Source organism: Rattus norvegicus, chromosome 7 (assembly GCF_021556685.1).
Source record: "Rattus norvegicus strain SHRSP/BbbUtx chromosome 7, alternate assembly SHRSP_T2T, whole genome shotgun sequence".
NCBI classification, from domain to species: domain Eukaryota; kingdom Metazoa; phylum Chordata; class Mammalia; order Rodentia; family Muridae; genus Rattus; species Rattus norvegicus.
In genome coordinates, this window is record NC_141540.1 from 118989935 (window position 1) to 119009860 (window position 19926).

General features: G+C 49.3%; 1 protein-coding gene, 1 long non-coding RNA gene and 1 other non-coding gene across 13 annotated transcripts in view; 1 reads left to right on the top strand and 2 right to left on the bottom strand.

The window, feature by feature from the left end:
• The window catches only part of Myh9 (myosin, heavy chain 9), an 80752-nt gene extending 71652 nt beyond the window's left edge, over window positions 1-9100 (bottom strand). The window contains 1 exon segment of the mRNA NM_001305877.2: window positions 8943-9100. The gene's annotated coding sequence lies outside the window, so the exon portion shown is untranslated.
• LOC120093913 (U6 spliceosomal RNA) lies at window positions 7645-7746 on the bottom strand. Its single transcript, XR_015626286.1, has one exon. It is a non-coding gene; the product is annotated as a U6 spliceosomal RNA (small nuclear RNA).
• Window positions 9101-12168: 3068 nt separating the features above from the next.
• On the top strand, window positions 12169-16088 carry LOC102553569 (uncharacterized). 11 transcript variants are annotated; one of them, XR_015624869.1, is made up of 4 exons: window positions 12169-12302; window positions 14179-14601; window positions 15271-15330; window positions 15618-16088. It is a non-coding gene; the product is annotated as an uncharacterized LOC102553569 (long non-coding RNA). The 11 variants fall into 11 exon arrangements; XR_015624873.1 differs by having other exon boundaries at window positions 15621-16088; XR_015624875.1 differs by having other exon boundaries at window positions 12195-12302; window positions 15839-16088.
• The last annotated feature ends 3838 nt before the right edge of the window (window positions 16089-19926 follow it).

Here is a 19926-nt window from a genome sequence, read left to right on the forward strand (position 1 = left end):
TCCTGTACATACATGTGTGTGAGTACTTATATGTGCAGGTAATCTGGAAACTTCAATGGTGTGTGCTTCTTGCCAGCTTTGTCCACATGTTTGTGCTGCAAACAACAAGCTCCTACTTTCTCTTCTCAACTTTAACAGGACACTGTTTTCAGTAGCAATGGTGTTTCACAATTCTCCATGAAAAGTCTCACCTCAAGTCCTTTGACTGGGAATAACTTGATATCTGACCACCCAACCAGAGGACACCCAATCAGTAGTTAATGACCTGGGAGTGGAAGGGAGCACTCTACTTACCAGAAAATGGCTCAAGGAAAGCAGGTCTCCACAGGCTACCTTGGGCTCTGAAAAGGCTAGGGCCTACAAAAGGGGGAACCTTTCACCAGTCAGTGAGTCACAGAACCTTCGCCAATCTGAATCACTCCTAAACAAAGCGAAATGCCTGAGCAAGATCTCATCCCTGATCCTTGGACACGTCGTGCCCTGTGCTCTGATTCTGTAATCAGCCCAAGTGCCACCTCCTCTAGGCAGCCTTCTCAGACACCCAAGGCCTGCTCTCCTGTATGAGCCAGAGACCATCAGTTCCTACAAAGAGAAACCACACTTTCTGTAGCTCCCAGTACCTGGCCCTGGGGTCCATCTTTGAGCATGGGAAACCCACGTTATCCAGTGTGGTTACTGAATAACTAAGGGCTGGATAGGAGGACAGACAGAGGAACAGTACACAATGCACAGATAGGGCAAGAGCCCACCTGTTAAGACAGCAGTGAGCTTCTGGCCACAGTCCCTAGCGGGGCACCACTGGGTCCCACAACTGCAAAGTCATCCTGGGCTTGAATTCATGCTGGCAGCCATGGTCCTCTCACCTGCCCCACCCCTCAACTAAACACCATGGTACAGGAGGCCTCGGTGAGTGACCAGCAGCAATGGGGATGATGCTACTCTTTAGTAAGCTCACAGTCCATGAAGGGGAAAACTGAGAAGACCAGTCCACCCTCTTTGCAAGCAAGGCTATGAGGAACAAGGAGGCAGTAGTAGGCAGCATTCCTCCATGGCCTCTGCTTCAGTTCCTGCCTCCAGGTTCCTGCCCTGTCTTCTCTTCATGAAAGACTACAGATATAAACCTAATTTTAAAAAACAACTTTCATCCCCAAGTTGCTTTAGGTCATGGTGTTTTAGCACAGCAACAGAAACTCATCTCAAAAAGGGGCATGATGGAGATCTCAATTCTGTTCAAGCAGCAAAGACTGAAGCTGACTCTGTATCCAGCCCAATGTGAGGCAGGGACCACAAAGGAAAGGGACCAGCCTTTCACTTTCCAGGCCTCGAAGTCCAGTGAGCTCTAAGATGCTTAGCCCTGGCTCCCTTTCGGGCCTAGTTAGGTTAAATCATCCAGTGTTTCATGCCTGGCCCTTCATGTTTATCACACAGGAAGCTGCCTTCTCCAGCCCAGTGACTTCACATAAAACACAGGAAACACATTCTACACAAAGATGCCGCTGCTGCCTTGTAAACCCTTTTTTCTTAATGCTTAGCCAGCTCAGATCAGAGTAACAAGCTGAGCTGTGTCGTAGGAGGGGAAGGATCCACAAGGGGCTGGCCTCAGAAGTCTCAACATCAAGCCTAGCGTCCAGCCCACTGTCACTTAGCTTGTCACTGAGGAACAGCTCTGTAGAATACATTAAAACCTTTAAAACCTGAACATGCATTTCCCACCCGTCTGAGGAGAAATGATGCTGAGAACAGTGTATGAGGGGAGGGCAGGGGGAAAGATGAAGACTGCACCCCTTCAAAGCTGGCGTCTCCATGCTTGCATGGGGGAACTGAGGCAAGCAAGCGCAGGGAGTAGGCGAGCTAGGCGAGCGGCAGGCAGCAGGCGGTATGTACGATCTGCCTGAAGCCAAAACCAAAACGCCTTGGTTTGTTCCTTCTACCATGTTTGTATTGAAAATACAAAAAAGTTACCGATCCTGAGACTTAGAGCCAAAGTTACTAGAAATTCAGACTGGCTGGAGGACCAGTGCCAGAGTGGCTTTCTGGATGGCCCACCATTCCGCTTGGCACTACCCAAGAAGAGATACTAATTTCTTACTTTTTTTTTCTTTTTCTTTTCTTTTTTGTTTTGTTTTGTTTTGTTTTTTAGCTGTGGGAAACTTTTTTGCCTGAGGGCCCCACCCAACTGGAAGAAGTTCAGACAAACCCTCCCCCTCCCCCATTCTTGAACTTACTGCCTCAAAGGAGAAGACGTTTCAGGGGAGGGAGGTTTTTGAGGGCAGGCTAAAGGACTCTCACAATAGCCAGGAAAGATGGTGCCATTCAAAAGCACTTTCCCCTGCCTCAGAGTGAAGCCAAGAGCAACTCTCAGCATGAGTCCTGGGCAAGTACTCACCAACATGGGGAGAAAAAAATACTCTTCCAGTCGCCACACCCAAGACCCCTGCCTTGGGCTCAGACACTCTACACTGTAAGCAAATTCAACAGAAGGGGCTTTTAGATTTGGTTTGGTTTCTTTTTTCAAAGACAGAGTCTTTCTATGTAGAGCAGGCTGGCCTTGAACTCAGACATTTGCCAGCCTCTGCTTTCTGAGTGCTGGGATTGAAGGTATGAGCCACCAGACCCAGCACTGATGGTTTTTCTTTTAGTCAGAACACCATTTATAATTCCAATCAATATTCAGAGGCTGGAGAATAGTTCTGGGAAAAGCTCATTGGCAAAGTAGTTGCCTAGCATCTCAGCCTTGGGATTGCTTGACTCCCAGCACTGCAGGGAGAAGAACTTTAGGAAATCTAAGGGTCAAGTGCCCAAACTGCAAATGTCCTCTTGGTCCATGACAGCCTTATACAAGAAAGGAATTCGCCTATGGCTATCCCAATGCATAAACTTTTTAGAGACAAGCGTCTGGCCCATGGGGACCATAGAGGCCTCCCTGGGAGGCCCCCTTTTCCTCTGCAAAGCATCTCATAAAGCACCATATAAGGACCTTGGAATCAGTGCAGCTACAAGGAAGTAACTTGGGGGATGGAAAAGATCAGCAACCTGTACCTCCGGGCAGCAGCCCGACCTGTCCTGCAGGAAGCCCTACTACTCACCAGCAGCTTCCTTCCAGAGAGCATTGCAAGCTCCTCAGCCACAAGGGACGGGGGGGGGGGGGGGGGGGGGTTGTGGGGGGTGTGTGTGTGTGTCCTGGGCATTCGAAACTAGATTGAAGCTAGAGAGACCTCAGCCAAGGTCAGCCAGGAGCCTCCTTCTCCAGCCACCTGCCCCGTGCTGAATCACCTCAGGCTTAGGGAACTGGTCAAAGAGGGACCCTGACTAATTCCAGCACAAGCTTGCCTCTGGTCCTTTTTAAAGAGATCCACATCAGATCCCCTGTGCCCCAGAGGAGACAACACATAGGCATCAGCCTTCAAAAGTGCCTGCCCATGTGGTGGCAGGCCTACTTTAGAGCCTGGCTCACGGTCCTCCATCTAGGGTGACTCACACCACTCTTACTTTCCACAGTGTCTGGCAGTGGGGCGGGTCCTACTCAGAACCCTGGGAGGCGCTTGCTCAGGCTGCCCTGGAAAAGGATCCCAGCATACAATAAGCAGAGCGGGCAGCCTCTCCAGTGTCCACTGTTCAAGGCTGACAGTGGCCCTCCTTGGAGACCAAGGTCAGCCGCCCCTGCCCAAGTCACCATGATCCTCTTTGATCATATGGTCTCAAAAACTTGAGCTTTTCCATAGCCATGCATCAATAACCATAGAGCAGATGTCTGGGTGATCGATACCTGAGGCAGAGCAGAAAGGAGTGTATTCTGGAATGCTCTGACCCCAAGTTGAAAAAGGGGACACACCTTTAACCGCAGCACTCAAAAGGCAGAGGCAAGTGGATGGATCTCTTATGAATTCCAGGGCAGCCTGGTCTACATAGTGATACCTCAACAATAAAAAACACATGCAAGCTTCTTTTTGTCATAGCAAAAGAAAAAGTAATCACCACTCATATTTCCCAGGCTGGAGTGGGTGATGGGCCCATTATCAGGAGAGTACATCTGTCACTGAGGCTGAGGAAAACAGGACCCAAAGTGTTCTAGGCCAGAAGAGCAAGTCCGCCCATGTGTAAGCCCTTTGCACCCAAGCCTGTTGTGACGGCACAGGGCTGTAATCCCAGCGTTCAAGCTGTCAGGGGTGGAAAGTCAGAGGGGAACCTGACCTCGCACAGTGAGATCCTGCCTCAACAAATGAACAGAGAAGCAAAAGGTTCTCCATGAATGGGAACTGAGTGCATTGTAATATCTAGCTGTGCTCTTTCATCCCCCTGGAGAGCATGCCCTGCAAGCACATAGAGATGAGCCTGTCTTTTAAGGGCTGCAAGGATTTCCGCTGTGCAGCTGCCCCATGATTACAGTGACCTTTCTAATGGACAGTGAGCTCGTTTCCTGCCTTCTTCTCTGACAATGCCACAATGACTGTCCTCAGACGTTTCCTTCTGCACAGTCAAGTTTATCTGCGGGGTGAATTCCTAGAACGAAGTTAGAAGGGACTATGCTTCAACAGACAGTGTCAATTACCTTGGAAAAAGAGGTGTGCCCAGGACTAGAGGAACGGCTCTGTGGTTAAATGTACTGATTTGGCAGAGGACTAGCATTCGGTTCTCAGTACCCACATCGTGTGATTCACAACTGCCTATAATTCTAGCTGAAGGGGGAAACCCCCACACCTCTCTGGCCTCCTCTAGCTCCTGGCCTTAAGACACATGCACGTACATGCTATATATATCCCACCCACAAAGAACTCAAGTGGGAAGCAGAGGTGTTTGGAAGGGCAGTAGTCCCTCAACTGTAGAGCTTCCCAGGCACCTTTGTGGGCCAACAGGCACACAAACTACTTCTGTCTTACAGGGAATATGGTCCTCGCTAACACAATCAAACCTACCCTCTGCCAGCACTACCACTGGAAGCCAGGCCTCTGGACAACACAGTTGTTTTTCCTATACTACCCTTGCCTGTCTGTCATCTAGGGGTTGTCATGTCTTAGAGAAAAAGCAGAAACCACAGCCAGTATGAGCAACTCCTGCCTAGGCCAGCACCTCACAGCAGGTCATTCAGCCCACATCTGTAAGCAAGTGCACCCCAAATCAGCAGCAGAGGGGACTGAAAACCACTTACTGCGTCTTCATCAGTTTGGCCCCCCTCAGTCAACCGCAACCATCACATGATACATGCACCCCTTGTTAGAGGGTGGAGAAACACTGAGTTAGGAACTAAGAAAAGAGTCTACCCTCCACCCTCACATAGTCACCTAAGGAGGCAAGACTGGTAAAACTGTTTAAAATAATAAGAAAAATGTAGACAGCCACTGTGTACCAGGCCTTTTGCACTTTTGCACCGACTACTCCTCTGGTTCTTGCATCTAGCTCTGCAGAGTAGGTGCAATTGATTCCCATGTTCCAGGTGAGAAAACTGAGGCTTAGGGAATTATGTAATGTGTGCAATGTCACAACGCTGGTAGGAGAGTTAAAGATTTCAACTCTGCCTATTACCACAGTTAAAGTTCTTTCCCTGACTCCCTTTTCCCAACTTTAAAAATGAGATTCTGGAGTCAACTTGGTAGACTAAAGACTCTTGCCACCGAGTCTGAGTCCCAAGGGCCACATGGTGGAAGAGAGGAACCGATTGCCTTAAGTTAGAATCTGTCTTTATTTACTTCTTTCCTGAGAGCTTATTTTTCTTTTCTTTTTTTTTTTTTTTTTTTTTTTTATTTAAGGAGATGTATGAGCCAGTTGCCTAGGAGCCAGGGCACTGTTCTGCTGTCACCAGAGGACCTGACCCAGGGGCTCAGAGCACCAGGGGTTAAAGCAGAGAGGCAGTGATTCTGTAGGGCAGCACGAAAGGAAAATGCACTTCCTGCCCTTGTGGTAGAGATGCTGTTTTGTGCTCAGTAAATTAGGACGTTTGTTTAATTAAGAGAACACACAGACTTTCTTATTCTAAATATTTTTGGAACATGATGCTTGGAGGAAGCTGTCAAGGCAAGGATTTTTTTTTCCCTCCTGGCTTTAGCTCCTTCCCCCACCAAGAGAAGGAAAACAACAGCTAAAGCCCTCCTCTCCTTTTGAAATAAAGATGTCAAGCTGGTAGGGGCTGTCTTAAGCACTTTACTGAAGGATTAGTGAGAAGAGGAAGTGAGGGAAACTCCAGCCAACCCCATTTCTAGCAATTCCCTACCAGGCTAGGGACAATGTTGCATTTCTTAGTGTGCTTCTCCTCTTCTTTAAAGAGCTAAGAGATCCTTGTTTTGTTTTTTTTTCTAGAGCAAAACCAGGCAAAAGGCAGGCTGTGATTAACTTGCACCCTTCCTTCCACAAAAGAGAAGTTGCCTCGTCTCCAAACTCTTTGGTTAAAAAGTTCAAAATTGATAGAAAACAAGAAAACCAGGACCCTGTCCTTTCTCTCCTCTCCCCTTGCCTGCCCTTCAGACCAGAAGCCCCACTAAGCTCCACTGAGAGTTCCTACCTCTCAGCTTCCCTTCCCCACCCAGGGCTAGCAAAAGCCTCCCCAACACAACTTGCCAGTGCTAGTTAGAGGGGAACCTGGTTCTGCCCACCTCCCCCGCCAAGACCTGCTGAGTGTAGGAGCTAAGATCTGGAGGTGTCACCCACACAGCAAGCACAGTGGCTCTCAAACTACACTAAGCAATCCCTCGATGCTTTTATTTTAACTGCTCCCCAATTATCCACTAAATGACTCCCCACTTTCCTTCACCACGTGCTTGCCTCAGTTTGTCAAGCCTGAAAATGTCTTTCTTCCTCATGGTGGTTGCCCTGCCTCCCCTGGACAGCAGTGGCCCCCTGAGCCTAGGAATTCCTTGAGTCCTTTGTCTGTGGCTTGTTTGGGACACACCACAAGCTGTCTTTGTGTCTTAGTCTACCACTCTGCTCTTTAATGCCTTCAGATTTCCCCAGGACACAAGTCCCTTCAGGAGGACAGCAGGCTCTCACAGGGTAATCCTATGCCTCACAGCACCTTTCTGGGGCTCCCGACGTCTCCACTTCAGTCACCTACTGGTTTTGTCTCAGCACTCCCCTGAGTGCCTCTGAGCAGGGGCGGCCAGGTCTTACTCAATTCTCACCCACCCCACCCCACCCCCACACACAGCACCTGGCCAAGTCCCTGGCAGAAGCAGGTTAAATATTTGCTCAATTACACATCTATAGGCCCTTCCCCCACCCCCACCCATAACAACCTTGTATATTAATTGACTGATATTGAGTGATTGTCTAAACGGGCCTTCAAGCAGTTTAGCTCTTTAACAGAAAGGGAGGTAGGCCTCCAGGTGAAGTTATCAGCCTGGACTCTAGACAGTGGAGTCAAAAATGGCTACAATGTTTCTGTGAACAAGTTACCTTTTTATTTATTTTTTTATTTTTTATGCTCTTTCAAAAAGCTTTATTTTCACTTGGTCCAAGGCTTGGGAGGGGCTCCGGGGCGGGTTACAGACTTGCCTAGTGGCTTGAGAGTTCCAGGTGGGGTTCCTGAGGCAGGCTGGCATACAGCAGAGGAGGAAGTCCCTTGGGGGGCAGAGACCTCCTAGTCCTGCTTGAGAGTGAGCCACTCTTAGAGATACTTGCCCAGAGATGGCTGAGACACGCCAGTTTGCGTTGGCTAAAAATATGGAACTCAATGCATTTGCATGTCATCCTTAAGCAGGGGCCAAGCTAATCTGTATCGTTTCAATTTTAATATAGGTGCGGCCATAGGGAACACACAAGTTACTTTGAAAGCTTGCTAATCCAGAAAACCGCTCCGAGAACTGAGAAACCAGTGGACCTCTCCACAGCCCAGCAGAGGCAGCCTCCCGGTCTCTAAGACCTGGAACTTCCCAGGAACCTTTTCCCTAACACCGCTGGGTGGGGCCTCAGGCACCCGCCCGGGCCCACTCAGCCCTCAGTTTCACTACAGCCCGCAAGCAAGTCCTAGAGGGTACTGACTCCGTTGCCTGGGAGAGATGGGGACCGGGAGGAGCTGGGTGCAGTTCCTGCCCTAGGCGTGGCTCCAGAACTGGATGGGGTGAAGACCCCAGCGCAAGGAAGTGGGGGATGTCTTCAAAACTCCGCCTCTAACCAAACATAAAAGAAGCGGCTGTCGGGCCTGGACTTAAAGTCAGGGCCAGCTCCCAGAGACTGGCCCGGGCGTGGCGTCCCAAGGTGCGGTGGAATCAGGTGCACGCCTGCCTGGGCGGCGGGACAGCTGCAGGCAGACCCAGGCCTTTCGACCTCGGGCAATAGAAATCCAAGGTTGAATGAGGTCAGACGGGGGGGGGGTCTTTCCGGCGCCCTGAGCCCCGCGGCAGCTGGGTCCCCTTTTCCCACGCACCCAGAGTACCTCTCTCCGCCCCCTCCCGGCCCGAGGGCTGACGGACAAATGAGGAAGTCCGCAGCGGACGGCGGAAACACAGCCAGGCGCAATGTCTGCAGCAGGACCGACCGATCCTGACTCAGGAGGACGCCCTGACAGCTGCCAAGCGGTCTCCGCCTGCCCGTTACCTCCCTTTGCCAAACTTACAAAGGAGCCGCTGCCCGGAGCCCACGACCTCATCTGGCGAGCTCAGCCCAGGGCTCAGAGACTGCAGCGTCCCCGAAGGGGTTAAAAAGTTTGCCCGAGCCGGCCGTCAGGGAGGAGGGAACACAGTGGCGACAGGAGCAGGCCGAGCTCCCAGTGCCCGGACTGGGAAGGCGTCCGGCAGGGACGGGGACTGTGTCCCCCTGGCTCCCTAACCCCGAGGCCTCGCTGCCTATCACCCCTCGGATGAGGATGCGAAGTCGAGTCGCACCCGACCGCGCCGAAACCAGCCACGCGGAGGCGGAGAACCACAGGGCCGCCGACCCCAAACGCCTAGAGTCTGGTCGCCGCGCGCGCGCGCTCGGCAGCTCCGGGGCGGGACATACCGGCAGAGCTCGCTCACCTGAACCTGGATCTGCCCGGGAAACAGGCGCTGGTTCTTCCGAGTGGACTTTCTCGAGCGCTCGGGCGGCGCGGTGGGGTGGGGCGAACGCGAGACTGGAGCTACAGCAGATCAGGTTCTTGAGCCTTCCGTGCCCTGCCCAGGAACCGCGGTGATCTGCGCGCCTCACCGCACCCAGCTCTGGTGCTCGCCGCCCGCCCTGCCCCGCCCTTCCAGAGGAGGGCAGGTCTACAGCCCGCCGCCGGCTCGGGGGTGGAGCTTCCAGGCGCCCGCCTCTTCCCACATTGCCCAATCCAATAGGGGTCTGGCCTAAACTGACAGGTTTTCGGCCTATAAATAGACAAGGAAAGGAAGTAGAGGGCTGGGATTCATCTGTCCCCACCTCCGCCCACCCCACCTTCCACCCGCGCTTCCTAGGCGGGAGCCACGCCTTGTGGGGCGGACCCAACGGACAGCCAGGTTACAGGACCAGGATTGACGCGGACTATATCCAATCAAGAGCTGGCGGCTCCGGCGCGCTTGGCTCCAGGTCCCGGCTCCGGTCGCAGCTTGGGCCGCGCCAGGGCCGGAGGGAGCGTGCTGGGAAGGTCTGAGACTCTGACACTCCGCCCCGCGAACCGTGTTTTCCCTTCGTCCTGTCCTAACAGGAGAACAGATATTAAGTACCATATATGGGAAAAGTGGTATTTTACATAATTATGATGACTGTGGGGGCGGGCATGGCTTCAACCCTGCATTCCGTGTGGGCGTCCTGAGTTCGATTTTGGAGCCGGCTCGGGGCTGTCCTCCAGCCTCTGAACCTTTGCTCTGGCGGGTCCCTCTGCCTGGAATGCTGTCTAAGCCACACTTAGAGTAATTAACTCGCACACATCTCAGATGTTTGTCACTAAATTATTTTAAGGGTAGATTTCATTTGTTTTATTTTAGTTACCATGAGAAGTTTTCTTTTTTCATTTAAAAAAATGTACTTTGCCTTTAATCCATCAGGAGTCTGTCCACGCATTATTTTCTGCCCTAATTGTCCGTTTCTGAGTTGTGTCCATTGATCTGTGTGGTCGATCCTGCAGCACGTCAAGTCAATGCAAATTTCTCGTCATTGCTCTTAACTGCTGGAATGTTCTTGCTAATACAGTCAAAATGAGCCTTCCCAAATGAACTTCAGGGAAAACTTCATTCTAAAGTCACAAGACAGATAAAGAAAGAAAGAGATTTTGCAGCCCAGATGACCAAGGATCGCTATCCACATTACATTAAAGACTGCTTCCCGGTTGATAAGAAAAATCCAACTGCAAAAAAAAAAAAAAAAAAAAGAGGCTGAAAAATCCTGTGGTTGTGGGTGGTACACCAGAACTCAAGAGGCTGAGGGAGGAGGAGGAGTTCAAGACTAGCCTGAACTACACAGACACGCAGTTCAAAGGTGTGAAATATATAAAGCCAATAATTACTTTTAAAACTAATCATCAAGAGACTGGAGATGTAATTCAGCAATAGAACACGTATCCACCATGTGCCAAGCTCAGGCTCTATCAGCACCAACACACACACAATTTACTAAAGAAAGGACAGACTTTCACAGGAGGTTAAAAGAGAAGCACCCCATTTGTTATCACAGAAGATGAATGTGAAAACTATGAGTGAACCCAGCATGGCAGCTCATACCTGTAAACCCAGAGTCATTGCAAGTTTGGGGATCTGTCATAGCAGGACCTAGTCTCAAAAGCCCACAAAATAAAATACTATTATATATATATAATATATATTATATATATATATATATCCCACAAAATAAAATACTATTATACACACACACACACACACACACACACACGTATATATGTCATAGCAACACACACAGACCCTTTGGTGGTTGCTAACGTTAAAATGCCAACATTATCAGCAATGGATAAGAGATGACCCCATCAATTGCTTACAGGAATATGTGCTTCTACACTTTGGGAAAGCACATAAGCCAGGAATGGTGGCACACACTTGTAATTTCAGCACTGCAGAGGGTAGAAGCAGGAGGATCAGGATGTCAACCTTACTCTTGGCTACATAGTGGGTTTATGGCCAATCTAGGCTACATGAATCCTGGTCTCAAAAAAGAAAGAGAAAGCAGACCTGTCCTTGGCTTTATTTACTAAAGTTTGATATACACCTCAAGAGTCAGCAGTTCCACTCTTAAGCATGTATGCAACCAAAGAGGACTAGCTAGATCCATCAAAGGATGTTCAGAAGTGTTCACAAGGGTTGGGGATTTAGCTCAGTGGTAGAGCACTTGCCTAGGAAGTGCAAGGCCCTGGGTTCGGTCCCCAGCTCCAAAAAAAAAAAAAAAACCCAAAGCCGCAGAAATGTTCACAGACGTTTAAAACAATCAAAAGGGAACAGTGAGATGGCTCGACAAGTAAAGGTGCCTGCTGCCAAATCTGTATTCTGTCCCTGGGACTCCCCTGGCAAAAAGAGAGTGCCTACTACCTCAGGTTGTTCTCTGATACACACAAAATAAATTTTTCAATGTTTAAAAGAGAGAGAGAAAGAAGAGAGAGAGAGAGAGAGAGAGAGAGAGAGAGAGAGAGAGAGAGAGAGGTTTAGTGGCTCATTCCTTAAATCCTAGTGCTCAGTATTTTTGAGGCAGAGGTAAGATAGGTCTCCAGTTCCGTGACAGCCCAGGTGATATAGTTAGACCCCACCCACAGCCCCCCCCCCCAAAAAAGTAGTAAGAGAAAAGTCACTCCATAGAAAATGGTACCAGGCACAGTGTTTCATGTCCCTAATTCCAACACTCATAACACTCCAAAGGCTGCAGCAGACAGTGAGTTTGGAGGCCAACCTGGGCTACATAATGAGACCCTGACTTAAAAATAATAATTGTAATGGGGGCTGAAGAGACGACTCAGCAGTAGAAGACGGTGACTGGTCTTCCTGAGGACCCCAGTTCAAATCCTAACACCCATGCAGCAACTCGCAACTGTCTGGAACTCCAAGATCTGACACCTTCATGCAGGCCTGGCTGCAGGCAAAAAACACCGATGCACATAAAATGAAAATAATAAATGTTTTAAAAAGTAAGTGGATAAATTGGTCTACACTTGCTTACTATATATACATGAAAAGAGAGAAAATCAACAGTCCCTGCCTCTAAAGATGTTCTAGAAACCCGCAGGAACACTCTTCCTGCAGATTCCTCCCTAGCCTGGTGACGTAGGTGGGTGGGACACTGCAGGCCAGTCACGTGGAACCAGCTGCGCAGGCGCACAGCGATGCACTGTCCGCAGACCAGTAGTTCTCTTTCACCAACCTGTGCCTCATTTCCAGGACTTCCAACCTACTCTGCCACCTCCAACTGTGCCAGCCTTGGAGGTAACTGCCAAGTCCATGTTCCACCCAGGCCTCCAACTATCGAACAATCTTTTCTTTCTTCCTTCCTTCCTTTCTTTCTTTTTTTTCCTCAACTTTAAAAAATTGTAATATGCAGCTCTGGGCTGGAAAGATGGCTCAACGGGCTGGAGAAATGGCTCAGCGGTTAAGAGCACTGTTTGCTCTTTCAGAGGTCCTGAGTTCGGTTCCCAGCAATCAGATGGTGGCTCACAATCATCTGTAAGGGGACCCAGTGCCCTCTTCTGGAGTGTCTGAAGAGAGCGACAGTGTACTCATATACACAAGAAAGAAAGAAAGAAAGAAAGAAAGAAAGAAAGAAAGAGAGAGAGAGAGAGAGAGAGAGAGAGAGAGAGAGAGAGAGAGAAAGAAAGCGGGCTAGAGAAATGGCTCAGTGGTTAAGAGCACTGGAAGTTCTTCCAGAGGTCCTGAGTTCAATTCCCAGCAACCACATGGTGGCTCACAACCATCTGTAATGGGATCTGATGCCCTCTTCTGGTGTGTCTGACAGCTACAGTGTACTTATATAAATAATTAATAAAATTTTTTTTACAAGCAGCCTTCCCCCCCGACCCCCGTGGTGGCACATGCCTTTTTAATCCCAGTCTTCGGAGGCAGAGGCAGGTGGATCACCGAAGTCACAGCCAGTCTCGTCTACAGAGCAAGTTCTGGGATAGCCAAGGCTACGTGGAGAAATCCTGTTTGGAAAAAAAGGAATAAACATTCTGAAGGAATCTAGGTCAACTTGCCACTGAGCCCCTTGTACATCCATATTTTACTATGGATCTAGCCTGGGTGCCCACCACCAGGTAAACAGCTAAAGCCAATGTGCTGAGTATCCACAATGGACTTTTAACCTTTAAGAAGCATGAAATACCATGATGCCGTTCACAGCAAAATGAGTGGAAGTGGAGATCATCCTGTTAAGAGAAATAAGCCAGACCAAGATCTGAAACATGCTACCATATGTTTGTTTCTGATACGCAGAATCTTAAGTTTAAAATGCATGTACTTGGGCTGGAGAGATGGCTCAGTGGTTAAGAGCACTTGAGTTCAAATCCCAGCAACCACATGGTGGCTCACAACCATCTGTAATGAGATCTGATGCCCTCTTCTGGTGTGTCTGAAGACAGCTACAGTATACTCATATATAATAATTCTTTTTTCTTTTCTTTTTTTTTTTTCTTTTTTTTTTTTCTTTTTTTTTTTTCGGAGCTGGGGACCGAACCCAGGGCCTTGCGCTTGCTAGGCAAGCACTCTACCACTGAGCTAAATCCCCAACCCCTAATAATTCTTTTTTAAAAAAATGCATGTACTTACAGCCAGATATGTGGTGCATGCCGGTAATCCCTGCACTGGGGAGGTGGAGGCAGGAGGATTAGGAATTTTTGTTGTTGTTGTTTTGTTTTGTTTTTTAAGATTTATTTATTTTATATATTTGAGTACACTGTAACTGTCTTCAGACACACTAGAAGAGGGCATCAAATCCCAAATCCCATTACAGAGGGTTGTGAGCCACCATGTGGTTGCTGGGAATTGAACTCCGGACCTCTGGAAGAGTAGTCAGTGCTTTTAACCACTGAGCCATCTCTCCAGCCCGGATTAGGAATTTGAAGGATAGTTTTCTAATTCCAAACATGAATGAGACTATACCGCCCAAAAGGGGGGACTAAAGGATGGTGACAGAGCACAAGGAAGAGGAACGGGGGAGGAGAAAGATATATAGTACATGTGTCTTCTTTTTCTCAGGGTGTGTGTGTGTGTGTGTGTGTGTCTGTCTGTCTGTCTGTGTGTCTGTGTGCACATGTAGAGCCTTTTTGGTATCTACAGTGAATCTCAGCCTCCTACACTGTTGTTACAGGACCCCAGCCTCTGGGAATGCCGTGTCTCTCCTACGTGGCCTTCTGTCCAAGCTGCCGGTCACACTATGCATCAGCCACTATAAACAAGCCACTGCCACAGCACAGCCTTCATCCTCTCTCTGAGGATTCTGACCCTTGAGCTCCTGCTTGTCTTTCCATACCCCAAGCCCCACTAGAAGGAGAGTGTTCCTTCTGCTTCATATGACATGTTTGTGTCTCTCTGGCAGGACTTCTCTGTCCTGTGTCTGTCTTGGGATGCCTAAGTAGAATCCAGACTCCGCCCACACTGAACTATTGTTCTGTGCCTCATCTTTCATTCTTAGGATTGGGCTGATATCATTCCCTTCAAAACCGGGTTGTTCTGAGGATGGTGTCCAGTGGCTTGCTATACATGTCAAGCATTGACAGTGGAGCCAGCGCAGGTAGGACAAGGGATGTGTGGGCCCCTGCCTTACTGCCTCCAACAGGTCATTCTCTAATGTATTCGTGCTGCCTCTGGACTTTTGCTTAGCCAGGCCACAGGGCGAGAACTGGAATTCAGAAACAGTATACAGCATGCCCTCTAACGTCCTATGCTTGGACCTCCGGCACAGGCTCAGCAGGGCTGGGGAGAGCATGCAGGTGAAAGAAGGGCAAAGGAAGCTCATTCCAGGCAGGACACATTGACACAAGGACAAGAGGGAGGAGACGCAGCCTGGGCAGGACCTCGGGCAGCTTAGCGTCGGAGTGGGGAGTATCATTCAGAAAGTAGCGGAGCTTAGAAAAGGCCAGAGCCTGCTGTGGAAAGTGAAGTCCTTGGATGATAGAAGCATTGTGGGAAGTCCCAGGACAGGGAGGTTGAGTGCAGCAACAGAGGCAGTGAGCCCCCGCAAAACCCCAGATTTGAAACCCAGCAGTAAGTGAAAATTAGCCTAGGGCAAGAACTGGCAAGCACCCTGATCCGCTGGATCCAAATTTGCTCACTGGGTCTGAATCCTGACAAAGTCTGAAAAGCAGCCAGGGTTGGTGACCAAAACCTGTAATCCCAGTACTTGGAAGGCAGAGGCAGGAGAGCTGCTCCAAGTTTGAGGTTAACCCTGAACTAAATTAAGTTCCAGGATATTCGGGGATACCAAGAAGACCCTGTGTCAAAACAAAGCAAACGGAAAGCAGTGAGTTTAATCAAGGTGTCTATGGGCTTGATGAGGAGATTCCACTGTGGGGACATTAAATGTCTAGAGAGGTGGTGTACACTCCTCGGCGGTGGGTCACTTGCCTGGCATGCACAAGTGTGAGATCCTAGCTCTGAGGCAGATATGTCTGCCCTCCTAAGGCTGAGGCAAGAGGATCACAGGTTTAAGGCCAGCCTGAAACAAACCTTCAAAGGCCTCCTATATCTAGAGGGGGTAATTAAAGCCGTGAGTCCAGCATTCTTTCACACAATTTGCTATTCATTCAGCAGCACCAGCCACAAGGACCACGCCTGCCTCCCCTCCCCCAAGAGGGACGCTCCACTCTCTAGCATTCTCTCACCAGCGTTCAGTCAACAAGCACGATCCCAATCTCTATCACAATGGCTCCTGTGCCTGTTTGGCAACACTGCCTAGAGCCCAGCTTGGCCTCCATGTCCCTGCCCTTACCCCCACCTCCCTGAGCCTCTGACCATGGATCTCCCTCCAGGAACCTCTCTGCATCCTCCCTCCTGGCCTGGAGTCCTTCTCTTCTCCCTCACAGCACCCTGGAATCCCCACTATCTGCCCCTCCAGCTCGCCTGCCTCCTGCTGAGACACCTCACATCAGGCGGTGTGTGTGCATCCGTGGGACCCAACACGGAATTCGGAATCTCGAAAGACCTTCAATGAGTATCTGTGTGGTGCACGAACAAACAAATAAGCCAATAAAAATTGCAAGAGTGCAACATGAACCCACTACACTGAAGGCAGGCAGGAGAGTACAATTCTTCATTTGTTTGGGCCCACACACCGGGTGCTGGGAACCAGATTCCCAAACATGCTGCTGGCTCCTCTAAGTACATTTACTGGGCTGTAACTCCCATTCCGCAGATTTCATGCGAAGAGCTCGAGTCCGTAGGTTGTTGTTGCCGGTGTCTAAGATTGTGCGGTCCTTCCCCAACCCCACAAGAAACCCCATGTTCATCAGCTGTCTCTCCCCATTTTCCCCAACCTTCTCCACCCCACCCCTACCCCTGTCTGGAAGTTGACAACCATTAATCAACTTTCTGGATGGATTGGCTTCCTGAGAACATTCCACAGAAGTGGCATCACAGCGTGTGGGCTTTTGTGTCTGGCTGCTTTTATTTAGCTTAGTGTTTCAGGAACACGGTTTCGTCGGAGCATCTGTCGGTATTTCACTCTTTCCTGTTGCTGAACGGTGTGTGTCTCCGTGCACGGAGAGTCCACATTTGGCTGACCCGCTCCAAAAATGCAGTCATAAGCAGGTTGCAATGAAAGCGTGCAGCTGGGGACTCTGTGACAGTGTCTTCACACTGCCTCACCCCATCTTGGTGTTTACTGTTTGAGGAGGGGTGTGCTTATCGTCTCCTCTTGGGAGTAAACTGAGCCCTGCCTGACAGCGTTGAGACTTGCCAAAGATCCCAGGATCCCAGGCAATTAAATGGCAGGGGAAGACTGCTAAACCCCTTCTTTTGTATCACTCTGCCCCGCCCCCAGGTCTGAGCCAGGTCTCTCTCTTCCCTCTTGAACCCACTCAGCAGTGTTCACTTAGCCCTCATCCACCAGGCCTTGGATTCCCAAAGACTTGAGTGTGTGCTTGAGAGGAAAGGAGTCAAGTTTATGTCCCATCTAGTGTGGTTGATTGATTGTTGAGAGTGTGTGTGTGTGTGTGTGTGTGTGTGTGTCCAGGTCAGAGGACAACTTTACAGGAGTAGGTTCTCATCTTCCATCATGTGGGTTCCAAAGGATGAAGCCCAGGTCCTCAGGCTTGGTGGCAAGCTCCCATATCCTCTGTGCCCTCTTGCTGGCTCCTGATCTGGATCTGTAAGTCAAAGGCCAGTCCATTCCCCCTCGGTAGAGACAGGCCACTCATCAGGCATCAGCATTGGTGAAAGTAAAAGCCACCAGGAGGAGGCTCCTCCCACTCCAGAAGTCCCTGGGCCTCTCATCTACCCTGCAGAGAAAGGGCCACCTGCCACACTGCCACCCAACCCTTCCCTCACCACTTCCTTCTGCTTAAGCCACCTTGCCACACCCTTCCTCTCTACCTGCAGAGAGCCTTAAACATGCCTCTATTACAGTGGCTCTGACAGTAGCTCATGACCTCTTCTGTGTCTGCTCCTCAGAACCTGGCAGCCCTGACCTGCCATTGCATTAACTCCGTCTGGAGTGGCGGGATGGGTGCATTGTACTGTTTTAATGACAGTGCAAGTCACTGACTGAATGTTTTCCAAAAGTCATTTGATCCTAATAGCCCCGTGAGGTGTGTCTAATCTCCTTTTTATAGCAGAAAAACTGGACACTCGGGTGAAGTTTACAACCCAGGTCCTGGGGGCAGGGAGATGATAGAATGTGGGAGGCACAGTATCTTCAATATCACCTTCCAGTGCCTCCCCTCCGAGGCCAGATCGGTCCTCACTGAGAAGCAAGTGTCAAATTTAGAATCAGAGGCTGAGGGCTGGGTGTGGTAGCCCATGATTTTAATCTCAGCGCTTGGGAGGCACATATCTTTGTGAGTTCAAGGCCAACCTCGTCTACAGATCGAGTTCCAGGACAGTCAGGATGACACAGAGAAATCCTGTCTTGAAAAACCAAAAATGAAAGAAAGAAAAAAGAAAAGAAAACAAGAACGAAAGGCTGAGCCTTCAGGAGGCTGAGGAAGAAGAATGGAAAGTTCAAGACCAGCCTGGGCAACTTAATGAAGTCATACTCAAAATAAAAAATAAAAAGAGGTTTGGGCTCAGGGGTAGAGACTTGCTCAACATGTAAGAGATCCAAGGTTCAATGCACAGTACTTAGGAAAGAGGACAGAAGGAAGGAAGATTGGGAAGAAGGGAGGGAGGGATAGAGGGAGGGAGGGAGGAAGGAAGGAAGGAGTGAATGAACTGAGAATCAAGCCTTTGGGAATGGGTAAGTTTTTAAATGGACAAGTGAGCTCAAACAGGCACCCAACTGTCCTGCGATCTCCTTAGATCCCATATCAGGTCTAAGAGAAAATTAGAGCTTCAGTGGGATTTCTTGGCAAAGCATGTGCTTAGCAAGAGTGAGGCCTTGGGACCATTCTCAGTCCCAAAAGAAGAAAGATGGAGAAGAGAGGCTGAGAAGTAGGGAGGGAGAGAGGGAGGGAGGGAGGAAGGAAAAGAGGGAGAAGAGAGAGAGAGAGAGAGAGAGAGAGAGAGAGAGAGAGAGAGAGCGCTTTCAGAGACTAAGTGGTTCACAAGAACACAGCAAAGAGGGAGGAGCCTCCAGGCCAGTCTTTTCCAGGGCAGAAGTGCTTCAGCCCACAGCCACCACATACCACCCCACCCTGCACAGCTTAGGCGGAAGTCTCAGTTTCCACAGTGAAGCTTAAAAAAGAAATGAAGAAAGCAGTCTTGTCCACAGCATTTTGAGAGGAACAGAAAGGATGAGGATGCTAAATTCCTCTTGGTTCTGATAGTGAGCCAAGTTCACTGATTGGTTGTTATTGCAAGGCGAAGTGGATCCTCCCAACCAGAAGATGAGTCGTCCACGGACTGCTCTCTCGGCTTAAGCTTGTCTTGTGCATTCGAGCAATAGAATCACTTTAAAACAACAAAAGGAAGAACACATTTAAAGAGGAGATGAGAAGCTGGTGAGATGATCCAGTAGTTAAGAGTACTCATTATTCTGCTGAAGGAGCCAAGTTTGGTTCCCAGCACCCACATAGCAGCTCACACTGTTGTCCATTCCAGTGCCCTCCTCTGCCCTTTGTGGGGAACCAGGCACAGACAAACGTGCAGGCAAAACATCCACACACATAAAGAATAATTTTAAAAAAATAGTGGCTGGATCTCCAGTAGGGCAAAGCAAGTAAGCAAGCAAACAAATAAATAAAAACCATTTGAATGTCTTCTCCCAACTCATGTGGAAATTATGTTACCACAATGAGATTAGAAGGTGGGGACCTTTAAAGGGTGCACACCTGTGATTTCAGCATTTGAGTGACAGAGGCAGGAGGATTGACACAAGTCTGAGGCCAGCCCGGGTTACAGTATGAAGTGAAAAGGTGCTGCCAGGTGTGGTGTCAGACACCTTTAATCCCAGCACTCAGGAGGCAGAGGCAGGCAGTCTCTGTAAATTCAAAGCCAACGTCGTCTACAGAGTAAGACCCCGTCCTAAAAACAAACAAACCAGACCCCCATAACCTGTGGAGGAGGGCGAGACTTATCTCCAGAGTGTGTTGTTTGAAAAGGGACTCTGGTTTTCCCAGCTCTCTCTGCCTGATATGCTCCTCCACATTGTGACCTAGCAAAAAGGTCTCCAGAGATTCAGGCACTTTGCTTTTAAGCTATCCAACTTAAAGGACTGTAGGGAATAAACTTTTTTCCTTATTTCCTTTTTCTGTTTCAGACAAGGTCTCTCTGTAGCCTGGTTGCCCTGGAATTCACTGTGTAGACCAAACTGACCTCAAACTCACAGATCTGCCAGTATGGGATTAAAACCACATCTGACTTTTTAAAAAGCTATTTATTTATCCCCTTGTTTATTTTATGTGCCTGCGTATTTTGCCTATACATGTGTCTGTGCACCGTGTGCATGCCCCAGGAGGTCAAA